A 9,886-nucleotide genomic window follows, 5' to 3' on the forward strand; every position below is an offset into this window, starting at 1 on the left:
TCTTTGTCCTCCTACAGTCAGATTGCAGAAGATTGGGTGCTCTTGACCCGGGGCAGACCACAGTACCAGGGTACCAATATGATGATCTGTCAAAATGAGAAATATCCAAGGGACAAAGATGGTAGACACGAGTAATAACACGGAGGGAGAGATGACCAATTAAGAGTATGACTGCGGCCTACAGTCACCACGTAATCCAAAGTTGTCTCACCTTCACCATATGTTACTCTCGTAATGCACAATACACCGCACCATATAAAAATGAAATTGAATATGAAAAATAGTAAAAGCTTCGTTAACAAAGTTAAATACGCTTACCATAAATTACCACTTGGCACCAGTACCTGAGTGAAGCTCCTAGGACAGGCCCCCATATAATATGTGACGGTAACGCGTTGGTGTTCGGCTGTTCAAAGCTAGGGGTATGGCCTCGTCACATAGAATAAAAAAAAAATAGAAAATCTGGAACTTCGTCTGTGGTAAGGTAAGGAGAAGACACACAAAACACAAGTAAATTTTAACAATGGAATTTTAATTACGTTAGATAAACAAAACATGAATAAAATGGACATACAAATTCGTATAATAAAATCAATCAATCAAAATAATAAGAATAATTAAATGGCAAAATGAAAAGTTACGTTAAGACAAGTGAGCAATAACAAGCTGTGCAATATGCAATAAAATGAGAGGTGCGGGAATATTGGCTTTAAGCTATCACCTCTCTTAGTACACTTAAGCCAAAGCTCAGTCTACCAGGAAGAAGTGTTAACCGTATGAAAGCACTGAATATTCTAAGGACTGAGGTTGTGGCGGCCCCAGACATCGAGTAGTATGGTGGGTGGAGTGCAGTTGCCGCCAGACCGGCGGCCAATCAGCGAGTAGCCGGCAACAAGACAGGTAGTTTGGCGGTTTGAGGCTGAGCAGGTGTCCCTGGCTGCATACGTTTTGCGCTCTGGCAATCCTTGGAGATGTTGTTGTCGTTGTTGGACATTTCTTCCATAGTAGTTTTATATATATGTTGCGACGTATTTTTGGAGGGAAGAGCAGGCTCAATCTCTTGAAGGAGATTATCGTCACAATATGGATTGACATTTTGGTGGTTAGGTAGGTTACATTGAGTTAATTAGATAGTACTTAGTTTTTATCTGTTATAGATAGGAGCTGCCTGGTATGGGCCAATAGGCCTTCTACAGTTACCTTTGTTCTTATGTTTTTGCCCTGTAACCTAAATGGTGCATTTCCCGCTGCCTTTCCTCGTAACTCATGCCTCTTAGTTCTGGGACTAGTCTAGTGGCATACCTTTGGACTTTTTCCAGCTTCGTTTTGTGCTTGACAAGATATGGGCCACATGCTGGGGCCGCATACTCCATGATTGGTCTTACGTATGTAGTGTACAAGATTCTGAATGATTCCTTACTCAGGTTCATGAACGCTGTTCTGATGTTAGCCAGCCTCGCATATGCCGCAGACGTTATTCATTTTATGTGGAGTTCAGGAGACATGTTTGGTGTGATATCAACTCCTAGATCTTTCTTTCTGTCCGTTTCATTAAGTACTTTATCTCCTATTCTGTATCCTGTGTCTGGCCTCCTGTTTCCACTGCCTAGTTTCATTACTTTGCATTTACTCGGGTTTAACTTCAACAGCCATTTGTTGGACCATTCACTCAGTCTGTCTAGGTCATCTTGTAGCCTCCTACTATCGTCCTCAGTTTCAATCCTCCTCATAATTTTTGCATCATCGGCAAACATTGAGAGAAACGATTCTATACCCTCTGGGAGATCATTTACATATATCAGAAACAGTATAGGTCCAAGGACTGACTCCTGCGGGACTCCACTCGTAACGTCTCGCCAATCTGAGTCCTCACCCCTCACACTGACTCGTTGTCTCCTGTTACTTAGGTATTCCTTGATCCAACGGAGCACTTTCCCTTTCACTCCAGCCTGCATCTCCAGCTTTTTCACTAGCCTCTTGTGTGGCACTCTATCAAAGGCTTTCTGACAATCCAAAAATATGCAGTCTGCCCACCCTTCTCTTTCTTGCCTTATTTTTGTTACCTGGTCGTAGAATTCAAGTAACCCTGTGAGGCAGGACCTGCCATCCCTGAATCCATGTTGGTGCTGTGTTACAAAGTTCTTTCGCTCCAGGTGCTCCACTAGCTTTCTTCACACAATTTTCTCCATCAGCTTGCATGGTATGCAGGTTAGGGACACTGGCCTGTAATTCAGTGCCTCCTGTCTATCCTCTTTCTTGTATATTGGGACTACGTTAGTTGCTTTCCAAATTTTTGGCAGTTCCCCTGTTGCCAGAGATTTGTTATACACTATTGAGAGTGGTAGGCACAGTTCTTCTGCTCCTTCCTTTAGTATTTGTGCTTATGGCCGAGTGACCAAGACCAAATTCTTTTTCCTAATGAACTTAATTCTTTGGTACCTTCAATAAAATTCACATGTGAAAATGAAGAGAATGGTACTCCTACGTTTTTGGACATTATGATTCATAGAGTCAATAGAAGGTTAAAATTTAATGTGTATAGAAAACCTATCAACGTGGGGTCGTTTGTTCATTATAATTCGAATCATCATAGTAAAGTTAAACAGGCAGTATTTTCAGGAATGTTTCTTCGAGCTTGGACGGTATGCAGCCCTGAGATTTTTGATGAAGAGATAGCTAAAATATATGAAATTGGGAAGAGTTTTCAGTACCCTAAGATGTTTTTGGATTGTTCGTTTGGGAAAGCTAAACGTACGTTTTATAATAATGTCTCCAAAGCGAAACCAGAAATTAGAAACTCATTGGTGGTACCTTATGCGATGGGATTGGAGAAACTTTCCCAGGTTTTAAGAACCTTAATATCAATTTGGTGTTCACTAATAATAAATTCAAGTCTAATTAAATAAAAAAAAAACCCTGGTACAGCAGGTTGTGTGTATTTGATTCCCTGCAATGATTGTGAGTCTGTGTACTTTGGACAAACAAGAAAATCCTTACAATTACGTATGTCCCAACATACTTATAGTATAAGAACTGCCCAAACGTCTAATGCTTTGTATCTACATACAAGTTTGTGTGATCACACTATTAATTGGGATGGGGTGAAAAGCAGTGCCAATTGCAATGGCTTTGTGGAACGGAATTTAATTGAGTCTGCCCTAATTAGTCAATGTCCAAATCTTCTCAATGTTAGTACTGGTATGTACAAACTTGACCCTGTTTTAAGTTAAAATATTGCACAACAGTTTAAGAAAAAACTATGATAGTTATATTGTCTCATAACAATATTATTTTAATATTTTATGTAGGTTCAATGAGGCTTTTTCTTTAATCTTTTATTCTGACCGCTTAAATTCTTCTGACCACTCTTAGCTAATCTATATCTTTTTCTGGTTAATTCTTACCCCAAGAAGATAATGGTCAGGATCTAGTGTCTGCCTCCACTCTTCCTTTGTGATTTCTTTCAGTCAGGTGTTGACAAAGGCCCAGATCGGCCGAATCTTTCATCTCTCTTTCCCATTTCTCTGTGGATTTTCCGCATACAAATGATCAGTCTTTAGTGATCGTAAATTGCACACACACATATATATATATATATATATATATATATATATATATATATATATATATATATATATATATATATATATATATAACTTTAGAACACTTTCCCACCAGGAGACTCACCATATATATATATATATATATATATATATATATATATATATATATATATATATATATATATATATATATAAATATATATATATATATATATATATATATATATACATGTCGTACCTAGTAGCCAGAACGCACTTCTCAGCCTACTATGCAAGGCCCGATTTGCCTAATAAGCCAAGTTTTCCTGAATTAATATATTTTCTCTAATTTTTTTCTTATGAAATGATAACGCTACCCATTTCATTATATATGAGGGAAATTTTTTTTTATTGTAGTTAAAAATAACGTAGATATATGACCGAACCTAACCAACCCTACCTAACCTAACCTAACCGATCTTTATAGGTTAGGTTAGGTTAGGTAGCCAAAAAAGTTAGGTTAGGTTAGGTAGTTGAAAAACAATTAATTCATGAAAACTTGGCTTATTAGGCAAATCAGGCCTAGCATAGTAGGCTGAGAAGTGCGTTCTGGCTACTAGGTACGACATTATATATATATATATATATATATATATATATATATATATATATATGTCGTACCTAATAGCCAGAACGCACTTCTCAGCCTACTATTCAAGGCCCGATTTGCCTAATAAGCCAAGTTTTCATGAATTAATGTTTTTTCGTCTACCTAACCTACCTAACCTAACCTAACCTAGCTTTTTTTGGCTACCTAACCTAACCTTACCTATAAATATAGGTTAGGTTAGGTTAGGTAGGGTTGGTTAGGTTCGGTCATATATCTACGTTAATTTTAACTCCAATAAAAAAAAATTGACCTCATACATAGAGAAAAGGGTTGCTTTATCATTTCATAAGAAAAAAATTATAGTAAATATATTAATTCAGGAAAACTTGGCTTATTAGGCAAATCGGGCCTTGAATAGTAGGCTGAGAAGTGAGTTCTGGCTACTAGGTACGACATATATATATATATGATCGATGTTCCCTTCGGGAATCTTAATTTTAAGATGAATAGGAAAACCAGGGATATACTGAACATCTTGTTTCAGATTCTTTACTTTAAAATGCATAACGTTTCGAATACTTCTCGTATTCATCATCAGATCTAAAAGGAAAAACAGAAATCACAATCAAATAACTGGTAAACAAAGAACTCATACTGAATATAATTGCCTATCAAAGAAAGGAAAATGCTTAAAAAACAAAACACTTAAGCGCACTTAAAGTGATCAATACAAATAAAACTTACTAACTGTCACATATATTAAAGCTAATTTAAAAATCCATTAAACTACAAGATGAATTTTATAACTACTAAAACAAACCATTCTATTAAACTTACGTGAAGTGATCAGAAGTGAAACTTGATACCTAACACATAGATACTAAACACTATAACAAATATTTATATAATTACTACAAATCCACAAAAAATGTATGTAAAATACAAACAGAATAAACGACAATTATAAAGTACTAACCAAAATCTTATAAAAAACTCAAATATTAAATAAAATTAAATACCAAAAAATGTATTATATATCCTAAATAAAAGATTATATTAATGTACAATGTCAAGACTTGAAATAAGTAAGAAAGGGCAAAGACATGGTAAACTAAACAAAATTATAATAAAATTAAACTACCAAAATGAACTATAAATCAAATTACAGGGCCTACTGTGCACTATACAGTGTACAATTGAACAGCTGAAAGGTTGCTATTCAACAGAGGCCGCAGCTCCTTTATATATAAGGATTCCATTACTCTCAAATCTGACTGGCCATTCATACAAGTATCCAGAATTTTAAAATCAGATTCCAGCAGAGAATGATCAAACTCATAACAATGGTTTCTAATCTCCGAAAATGCTGGTTTAGACAATGGTAATCCAGTCCTAAAAGATAATCCCCAGTGCTCAGGTATCCTAATCTTAATGTTACGAATGGAACTCCCGATCTATCCAGCATTACAGCTGGAACAGTTATACATATATACGACATTTGAGCACAAGGGGGGTAGGCACTTTATCTTTAAATTTAAAATAAGAGCCTATGGTATTTGAGTTGACAAACATAAATCTAAAGTCTACTTGAGGATAACACTGCTGCAACTGTCTCCTCAAACGACTCCTTACAGAAAAGCTAATAGTGCCATAAAATGGTAATTTAATATATTTAAGATCCCTTTCCACTGTAGTAATCCTACACGATGGATGAAACTTCTTATTTAAGAAATTCCTTATACAGGTATAAACCATATTCAAAGGATAATCATTATTTGAAAAAAATTTCATGAGAAAATTAATTTCTTGATCAAAGTTATTCCAATTAGAACACAAAACAAAGGCCCTATTCAGTAGAGTGTTAATTGCATTTTTCTTAAAAATATCAGGAACAAAAGAATTAAAATTTAAACCTAAACCAGTAAAGGTTGGTTTCCTAAAAACATTAGTGTTGAACCCATTAAGGTTATTCACTTTTACATCAAGAAACGACAATGAATTATCAACTTCACACTCTGCAGTAAAACGTATATTACTATGTTGTGCATTAAGATACTCTCTAAATTTTTCAATATGACATTGGTCCTTAAATAACAAAAAAGTGTCATCTACATATCTCCTGTACAAGACTGGTTTAAAGGCCGAAGGACAATTATCAAGCCAATTTATTTCATTAAAACTCAAATAAGCATTAGCTAGTGCAGGACCTAAAGGAGACCCCATTGCTACTCCAATTTGTTTATAATATTTATTATTAAACATAAAGATGGAGTCTTTATCTGCTATTTCTAACAGCCGTCTGAATATTTTACTACAAAATCCAGACACTAAGTTAGTGTCAGCAAATAATTGATTTACACAGATGTCAATGGTTTCCAACAAAGGAATATTAGTAAAAAGTGATTCAACATCGAAACTGGCCAATATAGTTGGGAACTCAAAATTTAAAGAGGAAAGTTCTTTTACAAAATCCTGAGAATTTCTCACAGTAAGTTCATTATGCGTTAATGGTTCTAATAATGGAACCAGAAACTTGGCCAGTTTATAATTAAAAGTGCCAATCGCTGATAAAATAGGACGAATTGGTGTACCTGTTTTATGAAGTTTAGGTAACCCATATAAGATGCCTGGCTTAGAGCCAGTTGCAAGTAATTTAGTATAATCAAAAAGAGAGTCTTTCAGACTTCTTAAAACTCTATTCAGTTTATCCTCACATTTCAAAATATACGAAAATGGGTCTATATCAACCAACGTAAATTTAGAGGGGTCTTCTAACAACCTTTTTCACATACTCTAACTTGTCCAAAACCACTATACCCCTACCTTTATCTGGTCTAGTAATGCAAATACTCCTATCATTCTTTAAGCCATTAATACACTCCAATTTCCTTTTGTCAAAAGGAGGGAATGTAGATTTATATTTACCAAAGTCATTAAAGACTTCATGTGCTAAGGAGGAAACAGTACTGATGATATTGGTCCAACTATAATTTGTACCAATCCTTAGGGTACAAGTTTTCAATGTATTGCATAACCGCTCAAAACCTAAAAAATGATTAACAAATTTAGGTTTTTCACACGTCAACCCGAAGTCTAACCCCCAGAGAGAAAAGTTCTTTCTCAATGGGAGACAGAACTCTCTTTGAAAAATTGAAAACCACCTTATCAGGGTCCACCAAATTAAATGAAGGTATACCCAAGTTACGCAATTTCTTCCCGTGAATAAGTCTACATTTTTCAACACTTTTATCATTGTAATTTTCATATTTACATTTTAAGGATGCAAAATCAACCAAGAAAACCAAGATCTTGAATTTCTCCAAGTTCACGTGCAATTCACTTTTCAACTTATTTACCCGCTTCTGCTTTTCAGAAATTTCAAAGTCCAACAATCTTAATAACAAAGAATTATATTCACTTGTTAACGCAAATTTGTCGGAATAAACTTTAAACCTGAGGAATCTTGGGACCAAACGATGCGCCTTACAGGTTTGTAGAAATTCCAAATCCAAGTGAGCCTTCTTAACTGCAAAATCCACTTTTTCTATTCTTCTGTATAACGTAACTATAGGTCTTCCGTATCGTTTTAATAAAATATTTATGATCATTGTTCCTTTCGGGAATCTTAATTTTAAGATGAATAGGAAAACCAGGGATATACTGAACAATTGTTTCAGATTCTTTACTTTAAAATGCATAACGTTTCGAATACTTATCGTATTCATCATCAGATCTAAAAGAAAAAACAGAAATCACAATCAAATAACTGGTAAACAAAGAACTCATACTGAATATAATTGCCTATCAAAGAAAGGAAAATGCTTAAAAAACAAAACACTTAAGCGCACCTAAAGTTATCAATACAAAACTTATTAACTGTCACATATATTAAAGCTAATTTAAAAATCCATTAAACTACAAGATGAATTTTACAACTAGTAAAACAAACCAATCTATTAAACTTACGTGAAGTGATCAGAAGTGAAACTTGATACCTAACACATAGATACTAAACACTATAACAAATATTTATATAATGACTACAAATCTACAAAAAATGTATGTAAAATACAAACAGAATAAACGACAATTATAAAGTACTAACCAAAATCTTATAAACAACTCAAATATTAAATAAAATTAAATACCAAAAAATGTATTATATATCCTAAATAAAAGATTATATTAATGTACAATGTCAAGACTTGAAATAAGTAAGAAAGGGCAAAGACATGGTAAACTAAACAAAATTATAATAAAATTAAACTACCAAAATGAACTATAAATCAAATTACAGGGTGCACTATACAATGTACAATTGAACAGCTGAAAGGTTGCTATTCAACAGAGGCCGCAGCACCTTTATATATAAGGATTCCATTACTCTCAAATCTGACTGGCCATTTATACAAGTGTCCAGAATTTTAAAATCAGATTCCAGCAGAGAATGATCAAACTCATAACAATGATTTCTTATCTCCAAAAATGCTGGTTTAGACAATGGTAATCCAGTCCTAAAAGATAATCCCCGGTGTTCAAGTATCCTAATCTTAAAGTTCCGAATGGAACTCCCGATATATCCAGCATTACAGCTGGAACAATTATACATATATACGACATTTGAGCACAAGGGGGTAGGCACTTTATCTTTAAATTTAAAATAAGAGTCTATGGTATTTGCGTTGACAAAAATAAATCTAAAGTCTACTTGAGGATAACACTGCTGCAACAGTCTCCTCAAACGACTCCTTACAGAAAAGCTAATACTGCCATAAAATGGTAATTTAATATATTTAAGATCCCTTTCCACTGTAGTAATCCTACACGATGGGTGAAACTTCTTATTTAAGAAATTCCTTATAAAGGTATAAACCATATTCAAAGGATAACCATTATTTGAAAAAAATTTCACAAGAAAATTAATTTCTTGATCAAAGTTATTCCAATTTGAACATAAAACAAAGGCCCTATTCAGAAGAGTGTTAATTGCATTTTTCTTAAAAATATCAGGAACAAAAGAATTAAAATTTAAACCTGAACCAGTAAAGGTTGGTTTCCTAAAAACAATAGCGTTGAACCCATTAAGGTTATTCACTTTTACATCAAGAAACGACAATGAATTATCAACTTCACACTCGGCAGTAAAACGTATATTATTTTTAGAAATTTAGAGAGTATCTTAATGCACAACATAGTAATATACGTTTTACTGCAGAGTGTGAAGTTGATAATTCATTGTCGTTTCTTGATGTAAAAGTGAATAACCTTAATAGGTTCAACACTAATGTTTTTAGGAAACCAACCATTACTGGTTTAGGTTTAAATTTTAATTCTTTTGTTCCTGATATTTTTAAGAAAAATGCAATTAACACTCTTCTGAATAGGGCCTTTGTTTTATGTTCTAATTGGAATAACTTTGATCAAGAAATTAATTTTCTTGTGAAATTTTTTTCAAATAATGGTTATCCTTTGAATATGGTTTATACCTTTATAAGGAATTTCTTAAATAAGAAGTTTCACCCATCGTGTAGGATTACTACAGTAGAAAGGGATCTTAAATATATTAAATTACCATTTTATGGCACTATTAGCTTTTCTGTAAGGAGTCGTTTGAGGAGACTGTTGCAGCAGTGTTATCCTCAAGTAGACTTTAGATTTATTTTTGTCAACGCAAATACCATAGGCTCTTATTTTAAATTTAAAGATAAAGTGCCTACCCCCTTGTGCTCAAATG

This window comes from Procambarus clarkii, chromosome 81, assembly GCF_040958095.1.
Source record: "Procambarus clarkii isolate CNS0578487 chromosome 81, FALCON_Pclarkii_2.0, whole genome shotgun sequence".
In the NCBI taxonomy this organism is placed as follows: Eukaryota; Metazoa; Arthropoda; class Malacostraca; order Decapoda; family Cambaridae; genus Procambarus; species Procambarus clarkii.